This window comes from Monodelphis domestica, chromosome 6 (genome assembly GCF_027887165.1).
Source record: "Monodelphis domestica isolate mMonDom1 chromosome 6, mMonDom1.pri, whole genome shotgun sequence".
NCBI lineage: Eukaryota > Metazoa > Chordata > Mammalia > Didelphimorphia > Didelphidae > Monodelphis > Monodelphis domestica.
Window position 1 is genome coordinate 78,903,264 of NC_077232.1, and position 21,523 is coordinate 78,924,786.

Consider the following 21,523-nt stretch of genomic DNA (forward strand, 5'->3'; position numbering starts at 1 on the left):
TAGAAAATGGTGTTGAGTTCAGCTCCCTGGTCATTTTAGCTTGTTCAAGCGCTCTTCTGGCTTTGAAGGGCCTGGGAGGAGAGAAAGGGTGTGTAGAAGGCAGTAGATTTAGCATGGCTTCAAGATTACCCAACAGCTCAGATCCCAAACCTTTGGATAATTTAGGAGAAGCCAAGGGGGAAAAAATCTTCATTTTGCTGTGTGTGAGCAAGTTTCTCCCTCTCTGGGCTCCTTGATTTTGTACAATGATCAGGGTGGACTTACCTAGGAATTATTGAGCACATACTATGATGGGTGATAACAATAACTACAACCCCCGTGTCTGACTTGCTTTAAATTTTGCAAAGATCTTGTTCCCCCAGCGCCCCTTTTGAGGTGGACCAGTACAAATGTGCTCATCCCCATTTCACAGATCAAGAGAATAGACAGTTGCTCAGGCTCATACACCTTGTCAGCATCAGACCTGGGCCAAGTTATAGGGTTGTTTTCTCCAACCCCTCTTAGATGATCAAGAAGATGAACTCCATTTTTAAAAAATTCATACCTTTTGGAGCTGCTGGTGTGACTCAATGGATAGAGAGCCAGATTTGTGGGTTCAAAGGTGTCCTCAGACACTTTCTAGCTGTGTGATCCTGGGAAAGTCGCCTAGCTCTTACCACTCTTCTACATTGGAACCAATATTATATATTGAGTTTAAGACAAAAAGAAAAAGAGAAAAAGAGAAAGGAAGGGAGGGAGGAAGGAAGGAAGGAAGGAAGGAAGGAAGGAAGGAAGGAAGGAAGGAAGGAAGGAAGGAAGGAAGGAAGGAAGGGAGGGAGGGAGGGAGGGAGGAAGGAAGCAAGGAAGGAAGGAAGGAAGGAAGGAAGGAAGGAAGGAAGGAAGGAAGGAAGGAAGGAAGGAAGGAAGGAAGGAAAGACAGAGAAAGGAAAAGAAAGAAAGATTGAAAATATATCAGTGGTTAGTGAGCCAGTGTCCTAGATTCAAATAATGACCCCTTCTTAGCTGTATTACCCTGGACAAGCCTCTTTACCCCCTCTCTGCCTTGTTTTCCCCATCTGTAAAATTGGGTTAATGATAACTCCATTCCAGAGTTGTTAGGAGGACAGTGCTTTTCAAACCTTATACACCCTATAAATGCTAACTTTTTTAGTTATTATTTCACATGCATGGTCTCTGAGATGAAGGAAAAGAGCTTCATTTGGCCCCAGAGGCCTCTGCTGAGTCATAATGATCATCTCTGTGTTTTCAGTTCTTTCTCTTTCTGTGATGTAGCCATTGATCAATGTTATTTTCCTGATTCTACATGAGGTCCTATGATCCTTCTTTACAGGCGTCTCTAAAGTCTCCATTTGAGCTTTTTAAAACTTTGCTTCTCAAAGCTTCGTGTCCTCCCATCCCCTTCAGCCCTCCCCGTCGCTGGGCACCTCCTTTGGGTTCCAATTCTCTGCTTGGTGATTCTATTGTTTGAAGTTGTGTCTGACTCTTCCTGACCTCATTTGGACTTTCTTCTTGGCGGAGATTCTGGGTGGCCCTCCATTTCCTTCTCCAGCTCACTTTCTAGGTGAAGAAACTGAGGCAAACAGGGTCACCCATCGGGGAAGTGTATGAAGATGGATTTGAATGAGTCTTTCTGACTTGGGGCCGCTGTGCCAGTTCTCTGCTGCCTACCCTCAAAAGTTCTGCTAACATTCAAACGGGCCCCTTTTCCCCACCTTGACATCAATGCCTGGCAGTGGATTCCTCCTCATTCAGAATAGCCACAGAATAGAGCTAGAATCGATTTTAGAGACTCTTTAGTCCAGACCTCTGGTTTTACAAATAGGGAAACTGAGGACCGGGAGAAGGGGCTGAGATCACCCAGGGAGCTCCTGACAGAGCCCTCTCTGTGGCCACCTCGAGTGTGAAGCTGGAATTTGTGTTAAAACATTTTTCTCTCCTTCGGGCCTCCCAAATTTACCACAAGGGGGGTGGGGTGGGGTTATACCGGGGGTCTGAGGGGTGTTTTTATTTGGGTTTCAAATTCAGGCTTGGAGCTGGCTTGCATTCTGTAACATAAATAAAATACCACATGTGATCTCCCTGTTTATATGCTTATCAGACTGGAGCCAGCCAGCCCAGCTCTGGCCTCTGCCTAGGGAGAGGTGAAAAAAGATTCCTTCATCCAGAGGGGGGGGGGGGGTCGGGGGGGGGGCCCGGGGGCCAATCGGCTCTCGATTTGAAATTGAAGGAGATTGGTGAATATCCCATCTCTGCCGTTGACTAGATCCCTGACACTCAGGGGCTTCCTTTTCCTTGTGTGGAAGAGACCAGTGACTTGGCAGGGGAAGGGGCTTTGAAGTGGAGTCAGAAAAGAGGCGTATTATCTTGGAAGCCATAGGAGAGCTGCCCACCTTCTGACAGGCCTGCTCTGCCCTTGGCTTTTATTGCAACTTCATCTATTGGGAAATCCTATGGCTAACCTAATTAAGACGACCCAGAGAGTGGCACATCCCAAGAGAAATTCTTCCGTCTCCAAGATGAGGGGGCCGCTCCTCCGGATCCAGGCCCGAGGGAGGGGGGGCAGAAGCAATCATAATCCGCATCCAGAAGAGTCTATGAGGTGGATTGAGAGCCAGGTCTGGACACTTCCCAGCTGTGTGACCCTGGGCAAGTCACTTAGCCCCCATTGCCTAACTCTTCCCAAGGCTCTTCTGCCTTGGAACCAATACACAGCATGGAAGGGAAGGGTTTGGGATTTGTTGTTTTTTGTTTTTTGCTTTTAATTGAAAAATTTTAATTAATCAATTAAGAATATTTTCCCATGGTTTATTTGTTTTTTAAGTCTCATCCCTATAGTTCTTTAAGGTTTACAAAAAGCAGTATGCATGCCTCACTCTGGATAACTTCTGCCCTCCTCCACCCCAGCTTTCTTTGAATTATCCATTAGATTATCAACTCCTTGAGGGTATAGACTGCCTCTTTAATTTGCATTTGTATTCCCCATCTTCACCCCTGCCTGACTCTTAATAAATGTTTATTGACTGACTGATCCCAAAGGTGATGGCAACTTGGTGACTTGAAGTCTGGAAGATCTGAATTTAAATGTGGCCTCTCCGTAACCTTGGGCTAGTTGCTTAATCTTTGCCTCAGTTTCATTAACTATAAAATGGGTATAATAATAGCACTTATCTCCCAAGATTGTGAAGATAAAACAAGATAATATTTGTAAAGTGTTTTGCAAACCTTAATACACTGTGAAAATGCTAGCAATTATTATTCATAGTCTTTCACAGCTGGCCCCCTTGCTTTTCAGGTTTCTTAGGCCTATACTCCTTATTTTAATACAGGGACAATAGCCTCCTTGCTGTTCCTCCTACAAGATTCTCCCAGTTATAAGCATTTTCAGTCTGCCTCACATGACTGGGGTCTTCTCCCTCCTCAACTCTATGTCTCCTGGCTTTCCTGGTTTCCCTTTAAGTCTTAACTGAAGTCCTACCTTCTGCAAGAAGCCTTTCCCAAACCCCATTTCACTTTTTTTCAGACTCACCTTCTGTCTTAGAATCTATACTAAGTATTAGTTCTAAGGCAGAAGAGAAGAGAAAAACTAGACAACTGGAGTCAAGTGACTTATCCAAGACAATATCTAGGTTGCAAATCTTATTAAATTCTGATGTGCCTTCTTCTCCCCATTATCTCCCATTTCACCATCTTGTTGGTATATAGTTATTTTTAAGTGTCTCCACCCTTAGGTTATGAGCCCCCATTTCTCCATCTTGTTTGGCATATAGTTTTGGTCCATAGTTGGTCCAACTTTGCTGGGCCTCAGTTTCCTCTTTAGTAAAATTATTTTCATGTGTCTCCTCCATTAGGTTACGAGTTCCCATTTCTCCCTCTTGTTGGTGATGTTATTTTCATGTGTTTCCCCCATTAGGTTATGAGTTCCCATTTCTCCATCTTGTTTGGTACATAGTTTTGGTCCAACTTTGCTGGGCCTCAGTTTCTTCTTCAGTAAAATTATTTTCATGTGTCTCCCCCATTAGGTTTTGAGCTTTTTGAGAAGCAGGGGCTGTTTTTAGCTTCTTCTTTCTTTTTCTTTTTCCTTTTTCCTTTTTTCTTTTCTTTCCTTTTTTTTTTTGGTATCCTCATGGATTATCTCAGTCTTTGTGCAGAGTGGGCAACTAATAAATGCTGATTGGCTGACCAATTGTTGACTCACTGACCCTGGACAATCCCCTTAATTTTTCCTAGCTTCTCTTTTGTCTTCTGTAAAATTCAGGGTTTAGACTCATTGGCTCCCAATGTTCCTTCCAGTTCCAATTATCCCAGGCCAACAAAGATGGAAAGGTCTCTAGAGGGTAGGATGTCCGAGCTGGGAGAGAGGGGCCTTCGAGGTCCCCCATCCATCCTCCCCATTTTATAGGCAAGGCCACTGAAGAAGTTAAGCAACTTCTTCTAGGTCACACGGCAAATGGGCTAGCCCCAGGAGTAATCAATTAACAGGTGTTTATTAGGTGCCTGCTCTGTATGTGCCAGGCACTGCGCTAGGCAATGGAAATACAAATAGAATGGATGAAATCACACCTAGGCCCCAGAAGCTTCCATTCCAGTGAGGGCCTGGGCACTTTCCTAGGCTATATTCTTCCTTCTACTGGATGAAGCTCGACCCTCCCTCTTAAGAAGCTTTAGGTACCCAAGTATAGGTTGTAGGTCCCTGAATTATAGCCTCTGGCTTTAAAATAAGCCAAGCCAAATTCCAGGCTTTGTGTTAAACATTCCTAGAAGGGGGCACCGGAGGAGCAAAGGCCCAGTGGGGGACAGCTGGGTCCTCCTCTCACTCCTGATGCTCACTTACTGGGTAATTTTGAGGAAGTCTCTTTCCTCCATAGAAAATAAGAGGGTCACTCGAGAAGGTCTCCAAGGTTCCTTTCAATAAGATTTTTTTGTTCTGGGGTACAAGAAAAGGGTAGTGCTATGGGGTGGGAGGAGAGCTAGTCTCTCTCTAGAGAGCTCGATCCCAGTCTTGGGGTGGGAGCAGGTCCTGGGAGACTTTTAGGGACAAAATACTCACCACTAGATGAGTTTTTACCTGTCATCCTAGTACAGTAATTGTTTCAGGAATCCTGGCCAGGAAGAGTGAGATGAAGAAAGCATCAAGGCATGAAGGACTCTCCTAGGGACATTACTTAAATTTGCTGGACCTCAGTTTTCTCTTTGGCAAAATGAGGGAATAGATCAAGGGGTTCTTAACCTGGATTCTATGAATTTTGAAAAAATAATCTCTATTTTGATAACTAGATTTCTACCTAATTTTTCTAGGCATTTGAAAGCATTCTGAGAAAGGGGTCCATTGAGGTCCGTGGCATAGAAAAAAAGGGTGAAGAACTCCTGAACTAAGCTTGAAATCTGGGATGAGTCAGGCAGGCAGCACAGTGAATAAGTCCCAGCAAATCCCTGAGCCTCCGTCTACCTCAGTTTCTTCATCTGTAAAATAGGAGTGACAGCATCTACCTCCCAGAGCGATTATGAGTATCAAATGAGATCCACTTCATAAGGTGCTTTACAGACCTTAAAACACTCTATAAATACTAGCTATTACTATTAGTGGTAGTATTAAAATCGTAGGATCCCATGAGAAAAAGCTGTCAACTGAATGAGGGCTTTGTGAACCAGGAAAAATCAGCTGCTATTTTTGTGGCTAATAATCATAACTCACAGATCGAGGACCTTAATTGCTTTCTTCTCTTAATGACCCAGAGAAGCATCCTAGTTTGCACTTAATATAATAGAAGATACAGCTGAGGCCCCCCAAGTGAAGGGACTTGGTCAAAGTCACCCAGCTGGCAAGGAATAGCCCTGGCTTATGTTTCTTTAGCTTACAAGGTATTTTCCCAGCCATCAGCCTTACTTCCATTCCCCAGCCTCCCCAGATTTAAAATAATAAACCATTATTATCCCCAAATTGCAGGGCCTGGCTAGGAGTCTAGGCCTAAGGCGCTAGTTAGAGAAGAGATCTCTAAATTTAGAGTCCAGAGGATCTGGGCTCCAGACCTGACTCTGCTCCTTCCAGGCTAGGTGAGTTGGGGCAGAAGCCTCAGTTTCCTCCTGAAAAATGAGAGGGTCAGCCTGGATGACCAGGGAGGCCCCTTCCTGCGTAAGCCTGTGATCCTAAGTTCTGAGGCCTTTTCTTCTACCCCTCACTGCTCAATGAGGCAGAGCCTGCTCTCTTCTGAGTTTTCATTAGGAAAAGATCACAACAAAGGGCTTGTTTTGAGTGGGGCCAGCTTTAATTGTAGGTGTGGGTTCTCCTAATCTCCTACTCCAGCCCAGTTGGGGCTGAGCTTTGGAAAAGGCCTGGAAGTCCCCTGGAAGGCAGTGCCATCATATCAGTGACTGAGGGCCCTTGGAGGCTTGGTCACAGCTGGAAAGGCCGAACAATACCTCAGAGAAAGTGGAGCTAATAAGCCCCAGGGGGGCTGCCTGGAGGAGGTGGGGCCCAGGGGATATTGGCCAATACAATACTGCAGCTCTTCTGGTCAGGTCAGGCTCACTGGGGCTCACAGGCCTGACCCATCAGTTATAATTTAATGGCTTTGAAAAACAAGCCTCAGTTTTGTTCTTAGGAAGTGTGAGGTACCTCTGATGCCTGCCCCAGACTGGGCCAGAACAGATCACAGTGTTCACCCAGGGCCAGGGACATTTCTTGTTAAGAAAACAAGGAGGGAGGGGGGAAATGCATGCTGGGAAAGAGCAGAGATCCCAGTTCTGTCTCACCTTGGGCCCAGAGCTTCCTTTCTTTCTGTAATAGGGGATTTGGATTAGATGGTCTCTGGGCCCTTCTAGCTCCAACCTTGATAACTGACATTTCCTTGTTCTAAGGCCCTTTATAGGCCCAAAATTCTGTGTTCTAAGGCTCTTGATAACCCTGACATTCTGTGTTCTAAAGTCCCTTCGCAGCCCTGACTTGTGATCCCATATAATCATGTGACTCCTTTTCCCCACACCTCTCTCTGACTCTTCCCCACACCTATCTCTGACTCCTCCCTCTCTCCCCCCCCCTCCCCTCTCCCTCTCTCTCTCTCTCTCTCTCTCTCTCTCTCTCCTCTCTCTCTCTCTCTCTCTCTCTCTCTCTCTCTCTCTCTCTCTCTCTCGTTCTCTCTTTCTCTCTCTCCCTCTCTCCCTCTCTCTCTATCTTTCTCTCTCTCCCTCTCTCCCTCTCTCTCTCTCTCACTCTCTCTCTCTCCGTCTCCCTCTCCTTCTCTCTCTGTCTCTCTCTGTCTCTGTCTCTCTCTGTCTCTATCTCTGTCTCTCTCTCTGTCTCTCCCAGTGTGTGTGTGTGTGTGAGAGAGAGAGAGAGAGAGACAGAGAGAGAGAGAGAGAGAGAGAAAGAGAGAACGAGAGAGAGAGAGAGAGAGAGAGAGAGAGAGAGAGAGAGAGAGAGAGAGAGAGAGAGAGAGAGAGAGAGAGAGAATAGGAGAGAAAGCACTAGGTTTCCATTCCCCTTTTCCCTCTTCCTCCAGCATTTTATGAAGTGGAGCTTAGAAACCAGCTGTTCCCCTCTCTGTTGACAGCTGGACTTAGGGTAAAGCCATCCATGATGATACCATCTAGAGTCCAGGACTAGGGAGAAAGTCCCTTCAGGTCCAAAAGATGCCTTTTGTCACTTGGGGGGTTGGGAACGTCCAGAATCAAAATTAAAATAAGCTCTTGTGTAAATGTGAATTTAAGGTTTGCAGATCCTTTCAGGGCTGCCACTGTGAGGCAAGTACTGCAAGTATTTGTCATCCCCCTTTGGGAGAGATGGAACGAAGGGGGCTGTGACTTGTCCTCGATCTCCTGGCTAGTGAGCGTTGGACGTGGGATTCCACCTGGGCTCCTGCTCTGCCCTGGGCCCATTGTCTAGAGGGAGAGGAGGGCAGTGAGTGGGTCACAGGTCTTGGGAATGGGCGACTTCTAGAACTACCACTGCCTTGCCTTGGCTTTTCCATTGAATCTGGGGAACATTTTGGAAGTAGTTGCTGTGTGCTGAGCTGGGCAGACTTGATGCTTGTTGTGGTCTGGACATGGTGATGACCCTGTCCCTCCTGGATCTGAAGAGATCTTCTAGTTCAGACATCTCATTTTAGAGCTGGGAAAACTGAGGCCAAGAGAAGTAAATAAAAGAGTTTTGAGTGAGTCTAGGAGTAGCCATTGAAAGGAGCTGGCAGATGTACCTAGGACAAATAGCCAAAAAGCCCAGAGTCTTCCCCTTTGACTCAGGCACCCTCAAAAACTTCTAGTTGTCCTGAAGAATGCTTAACCCCACCAAGGAAGAAGGGGTTCCTGACCTCCGACTTGCCTTACCTGACTTTTCAAGACAGACCATCTTCCTGCCAGTGGGCTGGTGAAGCAGCATCTTTTGTGGATCATAGAATTCTATTCTGGAAGGGGGACCTCAGAGAGAGTAACTCCCTTATTTTACAGAAGGGGAAACTGAGGCTCAGAACAAGGAAGTAATATACCCATACTCTTATAGATTTTATACATTTTCATATAGATATATATGCACACAGAGACACATACATATATGTATATAAAATATAGATTATATGTAAAATAAATTCTATAATATACATTCTATAAAATATATAATTATATATGTTATAAAATATAAAATTATATAATGTATTTTATAACATATAAAAGATATAGAATCTGAAATATATGTCATTTCATAATACATTATATAAATATAATAATAAGTATATAAAATAAATTATATATTTAAACACAAAATGTCAGTTGGTCATATACAACTCAGTAAGACCCCATTTGGATTTTCTTAGCAAAAATATATAGAAAGTAGCAAAGCCCAAGAGTAGAATCCAGGTCCTCTGACTTCAGGTCCCCCAAGAAGCAGTTGATATTCCCTTAAGTCCTCGGCCAGGGGGTTAAGTTTTAAAGGGGAGCCTGCCACCTACTGATGGCTTAACATCTTCTCACAAAGAGACTGGGGGTGAGAGTAGGGGGTGCCTTCATTCTCTTGGTTTTCTCTTTTGTTCCACACATACACACTCACACAGGTCCAACCTGACCAAGAGATCTAGGTTCTATTTCCCATTTCCTGATGTTAACACAAGTTGTGGCCCCTCCCTGGACCTCAGTTTTCCTGTGTAAATAAAGGGTCTTGGTCTCCTCCCAGAATTCATTGTAAAAATGGAAATGAGGCCTGGTGATTCCAGCTGGTGCTGCCACACAGAGTCACAGGGCCAGAGTTAAAATTCTGGCTTTGCACCTTGTTACCTGTGTACTTTGGACAAGTTAAGGCTCTCAGCCTTATTCTGTAAAATGGGGGAGATGATATTCCCTTTATTGGAGAGTTGAAAGCACTTTTCAAGTTTTCTAAATACTTCTTAAAATTACATCGAGAGATTTTCTCTGTCCCATAAGTAGCCTCCATGCTGTAGGAAATGAATAAAATACCTATTGCAAGGGCAGCTTAGTGGATAGAGAGCCCGTCCTGGAGACCGGAGGTCCTGGGTTTAAATCTGGCCTCAGACGCTTCCTAGCTGTGTGATCCTGGGCAAGTCACTTAACCACCATTGCCTATCCCTTCCTGCTCTTCTGCCCTAGAACCAATACACTGTACTGATTCTAAAACAGAAGGTAAGGTTTAAAAAAAAAAATAAAATAATATGAAATACCCAGTGGATGACTGAGGAATATGGAGGTAGGAAGGCCCTGTAGGAATTGGGGCTATCCCCCTTGGCTAGGAAGCTGACTCGTCCCAATCCCAGACTGTGAAAGCTTTCAGGGGACAACAAACACCTCTGTGGGGAGGGGGCCAGTGGACGTCTGCCTTGGAGAGGGACCCAGCTAGACAGTCTTAGCTTGGTAATCACCTCCTCTGTCCCATGCAGCCAAGCTGTAATGGGTTGTCCCAGGCACCACAAGCCCTGTCAGCAGATTGAAAATCCTCCCTTGGATTTGGAAAACTGCTGACTTTTTTCTGGCTTCAGATGAATTCTCCTAGTGCTTAGCACCGAGAGCCTGAGGTCCCAAAGGGGAAGGCCACAGAAGGCAGGGCAGGGCAGGGACTTTGCTGGGGCCTCCTTCTGCCATGACTTGGCAAGCTAGAACAAGGAGGCATGCTGGAAAGAGGCCTTCCTTGGGAGTCCAAGAATTTGGGTTCTACCCAGCCCTTGCCTGACTGCGTGACTTTAGTTGAGTGACATCTGGGTCTCAGGAAGGTGTTAAAAGTAGGTGATTTTTCAAGGGCTGGCTCAGTCCTGGCTTTCTGTGATTCTAGGAAGTCTCTACCCCTATGCCCCAGTTTTTTCTTTCCTGAAATGAGAATGAATTAGCAGGGTTTACCCTCCCCACCCACCCAAGGAGGAATCAGAGAGCCAACCAACACTTCAGCAATCCTATCCTGAAGGATACCATCTACTAGAGAGGCCATCTAGTAGAACCTGTGATATGTCACATATGTCATAATAATATAAAATATATCAAAAGTGACAATGCCTTTTCTTAATCATATGTGTTGTGAAAGGCCACTAGGACCTCTTCCATTATCAAGGGAAGTGCTAATCTTCTCTCCTTTCATAACTTTCATTTTACAAAGGAAGAAACTATGGTCCAATAATTTTTTTTTAATGGAGGCAGTTGGGTGCCATTTTACAAAGAAGGAAACTGAGGCATAGAAGGAAGTGACTTGTTTGGAGTTGCAGATTATTAGAGCTGAAAGGGACCTTGGAAGCCTAGTCCTTGCATTTTATAAAGGAAGAAACTGAGGCCTTGAAGTTGGTGACTTGTTTTGGGTTACTCTTGGGTTGAGTGGTAAAACAAAGACTCAACCACTGGTCTTTTGACGCCCAAGTCCCAGCATCCCCCTTCCCCCCCCCCCTTTTTTAAAGCTTACCTTCTCTCTTAGAAACAATACTTGTGTATTGGTCCCAAGACAGACAAGCAAAAAGGGACAGGTAATGGGGGTTAGGTGACTAGGAAGTGTCTGAGATATGTATAGGCCTGGGCTCTCCATCCACTCTCTTGGTTTTACAGAAAGGAAAGGGCCTTAGGGAAAGAAGTTAAGTGACTTGCATAGTAGTCTTGGGGGGAGGGGGCAGAGCCGGAGTGTGGAAGGGGATGGATCTTGCCTACCTGGACCTTGTTTGGATCTAGGGTAACTGCTCCAGCAGAGGGTTCATTAGCCTTCTGGGGAGTAGTTTCCACTTAGAAACTAGGACATTCGGAGTTGGAATGACAATTAACAGTTCCCTGAATGTGGCCCCAGTTGGAGTCCAGGTTTTGAATAGAAAAGACCCTCCCCATTTGGGCCAGCCCTCCCTACTCTCCCTCCCCCCACTTCTCTACTTCTTTGCCCAAACTTTGGCTCTGAACTGAGCACTTCCGTTTTTAATTAGGCCTGGGCCCCAGTGTCCCCCCATTGTACCCGGGGAAGAGAAGGGGGGGTTTCTCCTTGCCCCCCCTCTCCCTGCCTGGGGGGGAGTGGGCTAGCTCCCTTTCAGAACTTTCAGGATTAAATCCATTGTTCTGGGGGTATTTACAGCCAGCTGCCTGAATTAAGTGAAGATTAAGGGGAGGATGGAAAGGGATGGGAGAAGAGCTAAGAAGGAAGGTTGTTTTTGCTAGGGGATGCTGACAACTTTGAGCAGTCCCCAGCCCTCCTCCTGCCTCCCTTCCCTTTGTGGGAGGGATGCTGAGAGACCCCAGAGACCTGCCACAGCTTCGTTGTATGACCCTGGGCAAGACCAACTCTCTCTTTAGCCTCTACACCATAGGTGCCTCTTTTTTGTTTTTGTTTTTTTGTTTGTTTTTAAACCCTTACCTTCCATCTCAGAATCAATTCAGTGTTTTGGTTCCAAGGCAAAAGAGCCAGAAGGGCTAGGCAAGAGGGGTTACGTGACTTGCCCAGGGTCACACAGCTAGGAAGTGTCTGAGGTCATATTTGAACCCAGGACCTCCAGTATCTGAGCCTGGCTTTATTCACTGAGCCACCTAGCTCCCACCACTGATGCCTAAGGAGGTACACATTGCCTAATATTGCTTCAATTAAGTGGGCATCTGACTCTCCTTACTATACCTTGCCTTGGTTCCCCAGGATATCCCATGGACATTCATATGCAAAGGTTCTCCAAGCTATGGCTAGCTTTTTTTTTTTTTTTTGAGAGAGAGAGAGAATGGGGGAAGAGGGTCAAAGTATAAAAGAAGAAAGAAAAATTCCAATGAATCATTAAATACACAAAAAGGGGGCAGCCAGGTGGCTCAGTGGATAGAGCACCAGGCCTAGAGATGGGAGGTCCTGGTTTCCAATCTGGCCTCAGTCACTTCCTAGCTGTGAGACCCTGGGCACGTCACTTAACCCCCATTGCCTAGCCCTTACCCACTCTTCTGCCTTGGAACCAATGCACAATATTGATTCTAAGGTAGAAGGTGAGGGCTTAAAAAAAAAAGAAATACACAGAGAGAAGACTGAAGTTCAGTTGGAGACATTGACAACATTGATGGCGGCCACAATGTTGGAATAACCACATTTAATTTCAGACATAGCCAGACAGAACCAAAAAACCAAGACACACATGGATGGAGATTCTTGGCTTCCTGTATAGTCAGCCCTCTTTTCCTATTCTTTGTGTAGGGAAAAGTTGATGTTAGTAGGTGCTTGTTGAGTTCACAATAACAAAAATTATAAAGAAAAATAAGCTCCCGTCTTAAAATTATGAGAATTGGTTAGAGGGAGCCGAGCCGAGCAGAGCATTGGGTGACCAGTCTGTCCTGAGCTGTCTGTCGGGATCCTGGGACACAGCTCCAGCTCATAGGGGTGGGGGTTCCCCCAGCCAGCCCTTGTCTTCAGTAGCTATTGTCCCAACGCATTACAAGTGACACTGGACAGTGTCCTCAGCCACAAGTCCTCATGCCTCCCTGCTTATTTCTCCCTACAGGGGAAAAGGGGGGCCCCTGGGAGAAATGCACAGAGAGAATTCTGGTTTCTCTTTGATTGATGAAACCCAAAGCTAATTGCCAGAAGGAAGTACACCGAAGGATGGAAAAGAGTTAATACTGCTTCTTGAATATGGAGAAAATCTCCCCAATCTTCCCCTGGAGTCCAGAAGAAGCCTGAGAGCGGAGTGGGGGGCAACTAGTAGATCATTTTGCTATTAGTCAATGACGTTGGTTTCCCAAACCAATAAAATAAATAGAGTCAATCCACAAAGTAGAAAAAAATGGGGAATCTTTTTTTATACAGAAATAATAATCATTTTTTTAAACTTCCTTCTTAGAATCAATCAGTTCCAAGACAGAAGAATGGTAAGAAACAGGCAATATGGGTTAAGAGACTTGTCCATGGTTACACAGCTAAGACATGTCTAAGGCCAGATTTGAACTCAGGACCTGTCACCTTTAGGCCTGACTGTCAATCCCCTGAGCTACCTAGCTGCCCCCAGTTCATAGAGTTTCTGTGATTTGCTTAGGGTAATAGGTGTAAATAGGGTAAAAAATAGAGTAAAAGGTGGTAATAGAGGTGAAAAGGGCCCTTGATTTGGATTCAGAAGACCTGAATGTGAATCTTAACCCTGCTTTGCTGTGTGATCTTAGTCAACTCCCTTGTCCTCTCTAACGCCTGTTTTCTCATTTTATAAAGTTCTAAATCCTGATTTCACTGTGAAATCTAGTGCTCCTATTGGACTGAATTGCATTAAAGTGAGTTTGAAAGAATTGCCTCAGGAATGAAGCATCTTCCATCAGCTGGGAAGGAGCCCAGGCCCCCAGGGAAGTTGGGAAGTCCATTGGGATGGCCAGACCCTGAGATACAGAGGTGGAAAGAGCCCTGGGCCTTGGTGTCCCAGGAGGCCTGCTTGGGTTTGAATCCCAGCTATGAGAACCTCAGAACTGCCTCTGGGAGAATCTTGTTTCCTCCCACGTAAAATGGAGCTAATAATCCTTGTCCTACAACTTACCAGGTTTGTCTTGAGTAAAGAGAACAGTTTGTAATCCTTGTCGAGCCATAGCAACAGGAGTTGTTAGCAAGAGTGATTTACCAAACCTCCCTCCCTCCCAGAACCATTTCATGTAACAGTGGCATAAACCTGGTGAGAAGGGCCCTGAAGTAGGCCCCCTCAGATTTCAGGGTCTGAGCTCAGAGGGGACCCTCAGCCCTCCATTTGGGGCAGACATCCCTGCAGGGCTGCGTTCCCCACCTGTCTTTAGTCTTTACTTGGAAGACATCCAGTGAGGAAATGCCTAAATCCCACGTACCTTCAATGCTGCCCCCTACTGTAGAGTCCCTTCGTTCCTATGAATTTGGTTTTATGAGGAAGTCTATGCATTTGCCATTTGAGGAAGTCTATATCTGTAGGTGGTGAGGAAAGGAAGCGTCCTAGGTCTACACTGCCGCCATGTTTACCCGGAAGTAAGAAGACATCCGGGAGGAATGAGGAACTTGCTCACTCTCAGAATGGCAACCCATTCTGCTTGAGGACGTTTCTGGTTGTTCTAATTAAGCTTCTCTATTTCCAACTTTCTGTGAAAGTACTATGAGCGAGCGGGGACCCACAGTGCAGGACAGTAACCCACCCTGCACTCATCCATCATTCATTCAGTCTACTCACTCCTTCACCAGTCTGCCATCTTGCTTTCATCACTTGAGTCTGGGTTTACTAGTAGGAGTTGATGTCCCATAGATAATGAAGAAATGGCTCCCTCCTAGAACTGGATTGGGTTAGAAGTAGACCCTGTCCCCAAGGAGATGAGTATTAATTGAGCACCAACAATGGGCACGGGCTATTTATTTAAAGATGTTGGGGGACGCAGCCTATAACTTCATTGGAGGTCCTTGGTGGCCCTGCCTGTGCTTTCCTGATCTGGTTTTTGGCTTTCTGCTCTTTTAGAATGATTGGGGGTAGCTCAGTGGATTGAGAGCCAGGTCTAGAGACAGGAGGTCCTGGGTTCAAATCTGGCCTCGGACAGTTGCTAGCTATGAGACTCTGGGCAAGTCACTTAACTCCCATTGCCTAGCCCTTACTGTTCTTTTGCCTTGGAACCAATACCTAGTGTTGATTCTAAAGTAGAAGGTAAAGGTTATTTAAAAAAGAAGAAGAAGAAGAAGAAGAAGAAGAAGAAGAATGGTGGGTCTTCCTGGCCCACCCATCTGACCCATTGGTCTCTTAGAACCCTTAGAACCCTTCCAGCCCTAAGATGAGTCTATTTCACTTTGATAACTTTCAATACTATAGGGAAGAAGGGTATAGCTGAGTGGCTCAGTGAATTGAGAGGTCTTTGTGACCCTGGGCAAGTCACTTCACCTCCATGGTCTAGCCCTTACTGCTCTTCTGCCTTGGAACCAATATACAGTATTGATTCTAAGAAAGAAAGTGAAAGTTAAAAAAAAAAATGCAATCCTGAGGGTATATAGAGAAGTTGGAGAATTCTTTAAAAAAAAAAAAGAACTGAGCCTGTTTCCACCTCTTGTTCTCTGCCCCCTTTTACATATGTAAGCAGAGACCTCTTCTGCTCCCCTGGAGGGGGTCTGGCCCTTTTTGTTCCCTGGGGTCCTGGTGTTTTGGAAACCTCTTTGGAATGGAACCTCTTGTTAAACCTATTCTCTGATAAGAATTTGAATTCTGAGAGGGGCCAGTGGATTCCTGGTCCTCCTGAATCCCTTAAAGAGCCCTTGACCTAAAGGGCAGGCTGGCCTCCAAGAAAGGGGGGAGAGGGTGCCCATGTTAGATCTGAGGCTCCCTTCTCTTCCGCTTTGGGGTATAATTTGGGGGGATCTGGGCTTCCTCCTGGAAAGTTCTGCAGAAAAAGCTTCCTCATAAGAAGTCACCTTCGATCCATACCATACCATCACCTGCCAAGAGGCTTCCCCAGGCCCTTCCACACTGAGATGGAGAGAGGATGGGATTTAAAGTCTAAAAAACTTGGCCGACTTGCCTGACTTGTGGGACGATGGATGTGTCACTCCAGTGATTGGCCCCAGGTTTCCTGCTCTAAAAATGAGACCAAACGATAGCTCTGAATCCTAAGAACCGCTTATGTAGTCACCAGTCCCAAAGGCCTGGGTTCCAGGCCCACCTCTGACCCTTAACTGGCCAGTAACTCAACCTCTCTGGAGCCTCAGAGCCCAATGGAGGGGGGGGATGTTGGCCCCATGGCCTTTCCCATCCCTTCCAGCTCTTCATCCAGGATCCCTTGACTTGCCTACTCAAGCCTGATCTGGTACCCAAACCCCAAACCTGTCCCATCTGCACTTCCCTGATTGTTGATTTCCAAGAGGCTGCCTGGAGTCCTCTGACAGGGAGGGGAGGATGGTTGTAATTCTTTCTGGGCAACTCTAGCTTGGGGGTTCTTGGGGCCTCTTTTTCCTGGCTGGAGACCCCCTTTGGCCCTCTGGTGAAAGCTGAGAAATCTATCTTTTTAACTATATAATAATATATTGATTACATATATAAATATATAATAATATGTTTATTATATTATATACAAATATATGTTTAATATAGACAACATATTATATATAATATACATATTATATACAACATTATAATTAATACAATACTTTATTATGTTATAATAAATAAATGAATAAATAAAAATAAAATAATATTTAAAAAATAAAATAAATGAATAAATAAAAATAAAATAATATTTAAAAAATAAAATAAATGACTAAATATAAATAAAATAATATTTAAAAAATAAAATAAATGAATAAATAAAAATAAATAAATAAACTGCTTTGGATCACAAAGGAGACCAATTCTGCTGAGAGCTGTCAGAACAATGATTTGCAGCTCTCCCCTTGCCCCCAGGTCTAATGTCTCTTTCCCTTCCATCCCATAAGCTAGCTGGTACAAGTATTATTGTGGCCCCCTTCTTGGAGACAGAGGAGTCGCAGTGCTTTCAGCATCCAGGCCCCCTTCTTTCCCATGAGGAAGGGAGTGGCTTGGCCTGGGACACTGGGCTGGGCTTCCAGAGCCCCTGGGTCCATCTCCCTGGTTGAGGCTTCTAGCTTGGAGTTAGTAGGAGGTCAGGAAGCCGCCTGGACCCTTGCCAGGAGGTGAGCCAGGAGCTGGGGGCCGCCTTTGAAGTCTTCTCTCTCAGCCTCCTGCCCCTAAGACTTCCAACCACCCCCTTCCCTTTCACTTACTCTCAGGAGCCTATAAAACCGTCATTATCCTCAATTAATAGTAGAGGGCCCACAGGGAGCTGCCCTCTGTACAAAACCACAGACCATGAAACTTGCCTCCAGTCCTCCAAGGTGTTTAAGCAGGTTCCTTACTGCTTCTCTGTCTCGCTCTAGCCCCCAGCCCCCCTTCTTTTTGTTTTTTAATTAAGAAAACCTCAGTGACTCAGAAAAGCCTGATGACTCCCAGCCTCGACCGAGAACCGCTTTTTACAGGGGAAAAAGGTTCTGAGTCAGAGCAGAGAGGCTTCGCGGGGAGCCCCTGCAGGCCCTGAACGCACCCCCACCCCCCAACCTGGCTGACTGGGGAGCACAGCCCCATGGGGAGGCAGAGAAAACACTTTCTCCTTAGCAGTGCAATTCCCACAGAGATCCCTGGAAGGAGATCTGAGCCCGGACATCTCCCTGCAGGACTGATGTCTTCTTCTGGGGCCGCTGCCAACGCCTGGGGTGTTGTCTCTCTCCACACCCCACTCCCACAGTGGTGTGGCTGCCTGGGAAGGAGGAGACCTGCCTTCTGCCCTGCTTTGCCACCAGCTCACCCCCTTCTCCTGCTGACCCCCTCCTCTCCCAGCTCTCTGTGTGCTCTGAGGGGCCTTGAAGCCCCAGCATTCTATTAGAATCCCTGGTCTAGGATACCCTTCAGCCCTGACATTCTGGGATCTAAGGTCCCTCCAGCCCCTGATATTCCAGGTTCTAAGGGTCCCTCCAGCCCCTGATATTCCAGGTTCTAAGGGTCCCTCCAGCCCTTGATATTCCAGGATCTAAGGGTCCCTCCAGCCCCTGATATTCCAGGATCTAAGGGTCCCTCCAGCCCCTGATATTCCATTTATTCCAAGAGTCCCTTCAGCCCCTGATATTCCAGGATCTAAGGGTCCCTCCAGCCCCTGATATTCCATATTCCAAGAGTCCCTCCAGCCCCTGATATTCCAGGTTCTAAGGGTCCCTCCAGCCCCTGATATTCCATATTCCAAGAGTCCCTCCAGCCCCTGATATTCCAGGTTCTAAGGGTCCCTCCAGCCCCTGATATTCCATGTTCCAAAAGTCCCTCCAGCCCCTGATATTTCATGTTCCAAAAGTCCCTCCAGCCTCTGATATTCCAGGTTCTAAGGGTCCCTCCAGCCTCTGATATTCCAGGTTCTAAGGGTCCCTCCAGCCCCTGATGTTCCAGGATTTAAGGGTCTCTCCAGCCCTTGATATTCCACGTTCTAAGGGTCCCTCCAGCCTCTGATATTCCAGGTTCTAAGGGTCCCTCCAGCCCCTGATGTTCCAGGATTTAAGGGTCTCTCCAGCCCTTGATATTCCAGGTTCTAAGGGTCCCTCCAGCCTCTGATATTCCAGGTTCTGAGGGTCCCTCCAGCCCCTGATATTCCAGGTTCTAAGGGTCCCTCCAGCCCCTGATATTCCAGAATCTAAGGGTCCCTCCAGCCCCTGATATTCCAGAATCTAAGGGTCCCTCCAGCCCCTGATATTCCAGGTTCTAAGGGTCCCTCCAGCCTCTGATATTCCAGGTTCTAAGGGTCCCTCCAGCCTCTGATATTCCAGGTTCTAAGGGTCCCTCCAGCCCCTGATGTTCCAGGATTTAAGGGTCTCTCCAGCCCTTGATATTCCAGGTTCTAAGGGTCCCTCCAGCCCCTGATGTTCCAGGATTTAAGGGTCTCTCCAGCCCTTGATATTCCAGGTTCTGAGGGTCCCTCCATACTCTGACATTCTGGGTTCAAGAGTTCCTTCGAGTCCTGATTTTCTGTGTTCTAAAGATTCTTCCAGCTCTAAATACTACTCTAAGGATCCGCTCTAGCCCCTCTGACATTCCATCTTCTAAGGTCTCCCGCCCCTCATGTTCTAAGAGTCCCTCTGCCATTCCATGTTCCGAGTCCCTCTGGTCTTGTTTCTTCCAGCTTCTGCATTCTACATTCTAAGGTCCCTTCTAGTCCTGATTTTCTATGTTCTAAGGGTCCTTCCAGCCATTGTGTGTTCTAAGGACCCCCCCCCCCCATTCTGCGTTCTAAAGTCCCTTCCAAGTTTGACATTCTACATGCTTTTTTTTTGCTTCTGTATTCTTTTTTTTTATTTGGAAAATTTTATTTAATGAATTAATTTAGAATATTTTTCCATGGTTACAAGATTCACGTTCTTTCCACATGTGGCCTTCTACATTCTAAGGCAGTCCCCCTCCTGGCATTCTGTGCTCTGAGGGTCCTTTCCCTCATTCCTCAGTGTTCTAAGCCTCACCATCATCCCTATTCAATATTCTTTGTTCTATTTTTTTTTCCGGGCTCTGACATCCTCCATAATCCATGGTTCGAGGCTTAGTCTACCCTTTAGTCATTTATTTGCAGTGTGACTTTGGGTCAGTTACTTCCCTTCCTCTATGATTCAGTTTCTGGCTAAGGATCACAAACCTCCAAGCTTTAAATACTGGGGAGGGAGGAGACATTTATATAGCACCTTAGGTGTGCCAGGTACAATGCTAAGAAGTCTTAGGTGGGAGGGGGAGCGGCTAGATGGCTCCATGGATGGAGAGCCAGACCTAGAGACCATAGGTCCTGGGTTCAAATCAGGCCTCAGACCCTTCTAGCAGTGTGACTGGATAAGTCACTTAACCCCCAGTATCTTCTGGGTTAAAAAAAAAAAAATTAAAGTCTTACCACTTTTATTTCTATGTGTCTCCTACAATATCAGAGCTGGATATCAGCACAGCTAATTCTCATCTGGGAGTACGTGTTTATTCACTAACCCAGGCAACCCAGGAATGGTAGTCATTGAACACAGAATGTCAGGACTAGAAGGAGCCTTTGGGATCACCCTTTGGCATCTTACAGAGCAAGAAACTGAGTCCAGAGATGCCTGGGAGAACTTGGCCAGGGTCCCGCCGAAAATGAGTGGCTAAGCAGGAACTAGAATCCTAGTCCAGGAGCCTTTGGGGATCCTAGAGATAATCTAGTCCATCCCTGTTGCCTGGGTGTAGCTGCAGACCTGCCCCAACCAGTCTAGTCCTATGTAGTCTTGCTTTGTTTGCACCCCCAGCAATATAGTATTTTGAGCAACTGCTAAGAATCTTGTCCTTTTTTCCCCCTCAAGGCAATTCCAAATGCATCCTAAGGCCCCAGAGTTCCAAAGTGGGAGGGAGGTGTGTCTCCAAGTGTTGACCTTTCCTCCAGGTGTCCTATCCCACCCTATAGCTTCTCTGATCTGATTGGAAGGCTCTGGGGAGGGATCTGGTTTGGGATTGCTTCAAGACCTTGCCCTTGAGGGGAGTTGGACTGTATTTGACTTCCAAAGTTCTTTCTAGCTCAAGAGCCTGAAACCTCTCCATGGGATGGAGCTGGAACCAGAAGGCTGGGTTCTGACTTTATTTAGTCTTAGACATTTTAGGACTGGAGATCATAAGGAACTGATCTTGGTTTATACCCTTTCTGTGGTCTTTTTATCCATTTCACACTCTGTTGGAGTGTTTTCCCCATCCATAAAGATCCCCCACCTCTGCTTAAGGCTCAATCCCCCTATTCACTCCAACTTGGGTTTCAACAAAGATTTGCAAAATGACACCAGAGGGGAAATTTCCAGTTTGACTGTCTTCCTTGAGGGTGGGGATGCTGGGGTCTTAATTTGGAGATAAGCTAGGGGTCTGCTGGTAAATGTTTAACCACTGGCCAAGGGCGTGGGGGGGTGGGAATTCTTACAGACTTTTAGGTTTAATCTGCATAGTTTAGATTTTCTCCTTCACTTTCTTAAGTCTAGACAATGAACAAAAGAATTTGCCCAGTTTCCATTTGTGACCTTTCACCCCTTTCTGCAAAGTAAATGTTCACACTGAAAATTTAACTATGGAAGACAACTCCAGCTGCCTCTGCAGCTGAGACCTAGACTTAGAAAACACTTAGCACTGTGCCCAGCACATAGTAGGTGCTGTAAAAGGCTTCCTCCCTATTATGCTGTGCAAATAGGAAGGAGGAGATTTTTTTTTTAAGGAAATAGCATTTGAGTTGGACTTAATAGGTTGGGGAGCAGGTAGGTGGTTCTGTCGATTGAGAGCTGGGCCTAGAGACCAGAGGACCTGGGTTCAAATTTGGTCTCAGACATCCTGGGCAAGTCATTTAAACCCCCATTGTCTAGCCTTGGAATTAATATACTGTATTTATTCTAAAATAGAAGGTATGGGTTTAAAAAAACAAAAAGGCTGGAATTCAGCAAGGGCAAGACAGGACATTCCATAGGGAACTTTGGGCAAAGACATGCAGTTATGTGTTTGAAGGACACAGTTGTCTGATTTTAACTGGAGCATGACGTGCTTGGTGCTGAATAATACACATTTATTAAGTATCTCCTGTGTGTTTTGGTTCAATGCTAGGCACTTGG

General features: G+C 45.9%; 1 protein-coding gene and 1 non-coding gene across 5 annotated transcripts in view; one reads left to right on the forward strand and one right to left on the reverse strand.

The window, feature by feature from the left end:
- FGFR3 (fibroblast growth factor receptor 3) overlaps positions 1–21,523 on the forward strand; it is a 91,141-nt gene that overhangs the window by 13,204 nt on the left and 56,414 nt on the right. The window lies entirely within an intron of this gene.
- On the reverse strand, positions 10,449–10,571 carry LOC130455293 (U6atac minor spliceosomal RNA). Its single transcript, XR_008913212.1, has one exon. It is a non-coding gene; the product is annotated as a U6atac minor spliceosomal RNA (small nuclear RNA).